This window comes from Rhinopithecus bieti, unplaced genomic scaffold (genome assembly GCF_001698545.2).
Source record: "Rhinopithecus bieti isolate Rb0 unplaced genomic scaffold, ASM169854v2 scaffold_24306, whole genome shotgun sequence".
NCBI lineage: Eukaryota > Metazoa > Chordata > Mammalia > Primates > Cercopithecidae > Rhinopithecus > Rhinopithecus bieti.
The window spans coordinates 1,062,081-1,064,087 of record NW_016811898.1 but is presented as its reverse complement, the minus strand read 5'-3'; the positions used below and the strand labels follow the sequence as shown (position 1 = coordinate 1,064,087).

Below are 2,007 nucleotides of genomic sequence, written 5' to 3'. Positions count from 1 at the left end.
TTCCTTCCTTCCTTCCTTCCTTCCTTCCTTCCTTCCTTCCCTCCTTCCTTCCTTCCTTCTTTCCTTTCTCTCTCTTCTTTCTTCCTTCCTTCCTTCTCTCCTCTCTGTTCTTTCTTTTTCTTTTTTAAAACAAAGTTTTGCTCTGTCTCCCAGCTGGAGTGCAGCAGCCGTGGCTCATTGCAGCCTCAACCTCCGGGGCTCATGTGATCCTCCTGCCTCAACTTCCCGAGTGGCTAGGACTACAGGCATGCACCACAATGCCTGCTAATTTTTGTATTTTTTTGTAGCGATTGTTGCAGGGGGGTCTTATTATGTTGCCCAGGCTTATCTCCAACCCCTGGGCTCAAGCATCTGCCCACCCTGGGGTCCAAAAGTGAGCCACCACACCCGGTAAAACACTTAAATGTCACTTTAGGTCCTGTGGGAAGAGCAGCGTGGAGGTGGGCTGAGGTTAGAAGGTGCAGAGCATGGAAGAAGATTGTGGGCTAAGTATTGGACATCTGTTCTTGAATAGTCTCTGAGCCTGCCATAGGAAAGGAAGTTCTCCTGGGTAAGTGATTGGACTTTTCCTTCTCCTCTAATAACATTTTTTCTTGGGCTGTGGCCGAACCTTAGGATTCTGGTTCATCCCTTACTCAGACCAGGTTAGCTTTTCCCTGCTCTCACCTGGCCATCTCACCTAGGCACAGAAGACCTGGCTTTCATAACAGATAGCTTTCTCCCTGACGGGGGAAGTCTGCCAACAGTTGAAGGAGTGATTCCTTTCCACTACATTCTTGCACAGTTCCCATGAATTTGAAGGTAAAACAAAAAACGTGAAAGATACTTTGAGCTCATTGTGAGCAACGTTAAGTATTCACTCCCCTTTACCTTCAGAATTCCCTTGGGAATGTTTGGAAAACAGTGCTTTAGGGCTTTAACAAAGTTAAACACTGATGGAGGGGGTTTTGTGTACTCAAAATAAAATCCAAATTCCTCTTCAGACACAGTAGTATCTGGTCCCTTGGTACCTCTGTGGCCTCTTCCATCCAGTCTCTCCTTTGATCCACTGTGATCCAGACACTTTGAGCTTCTTGCAGTTCCTAGAATACTTAGAGCTCTTTCCAGCCCTGGGGCCTTTGCACTTGCTCTTCCCTTTGCCTGGGATGCTCCTCTGCATGTTCTGCCCTTGTCTGGCTCTTGCTCTTCCTTCCCTCCAATGCCATATCCTCAATGAAGTGTTTGCCGATTTCTCTTCCTGATGCACTCCCTACCCCTGTTCATCTTTATCCCAACATCTCCTTTGCTTCCTTCATATCACTTACTGTAATCTAATACTTTTATGTGTCACATTTTAATATCTGTTTCCCCCACTGGACCAAAAGCTCCAGGAGGATAGGGACCAGGACTGTTTCGTTTGTTGGTACATCACTGGGAAGTGGCACAGTGCTGGGCTTTTAGTAGGATCTCAATATGTAAATACTGAATGAATGATTGAATTGAGTATAATGCATGCCCCTCCAAGGGATTCCTGAAGATGTAAAAGCTTCCTTACCAAGGAATGAAGTTCTGATAGTAGAAAGATAGCATAGGGTTGATATTTTAGATCAAGGAAGTCTTCTAGTGTGATACTTCCAGTTACTGCCGTCTGCTGTGCTGACCCAGAAGGCTGACAGAGCTCTTTTTGCAGGAGGTTAAAAAAAATTCTGGGCCAGGCACTGTGGCTCACATCTGTAATCCCAGCACTTTGGGAGGCCAAGGTGGATGGATTGCTTGAGGCTAGGAGTTTGAGACCAGCCTGGGCAACATAGCAAAACCCCATCTCTACTAAAAATAAAAAAATTAGCCGGGAGTGGTGGCGCATGCCTGTAGTTCCAGCTACTTGGGAGGCTGAGGAAGGAGGATCGCTTGAACCTGGGAGGTGGAGGTTGTAGTGAGCCAAGATTGCACCACTGTATTCCAACCTGGGTGATGGAGTGAGACTCTGTCACCAAAAAAAAAAAAAAAAAAAAAAAAAAAAAAAAAAAA

General features: G+C 45.9%; 1 protein-coding gene across 9 annotated transcripts in view; it reads left to right on the top strand.

Moving 5' to 3' along the window:
* GLT8D2 (glycosyltransferase 8 domain containing 2) overlaps positions 1–2,007 on the top strand; it is a 75,752-nt gene that overhangs the window by 44,994 nt on the left and 28,751 nt on the right. For 6 of the 9 annotated variants that reach the window (XR_001889778.1, XM_017895310.1, XM_017895309.1 and 3 more), the window contains one exon: positions 416–550. The exons of the other annotated variants lie outside the window; for them this stretch is intronic. The gene's annotated coding sequence lies outside the window, so the exon portion shown is untranslated. The remainder of the gene's footprint in view (positions 1–415; positions 551–2,007) is intronic. 9 annotated transcript variants of the gene reach the window in all.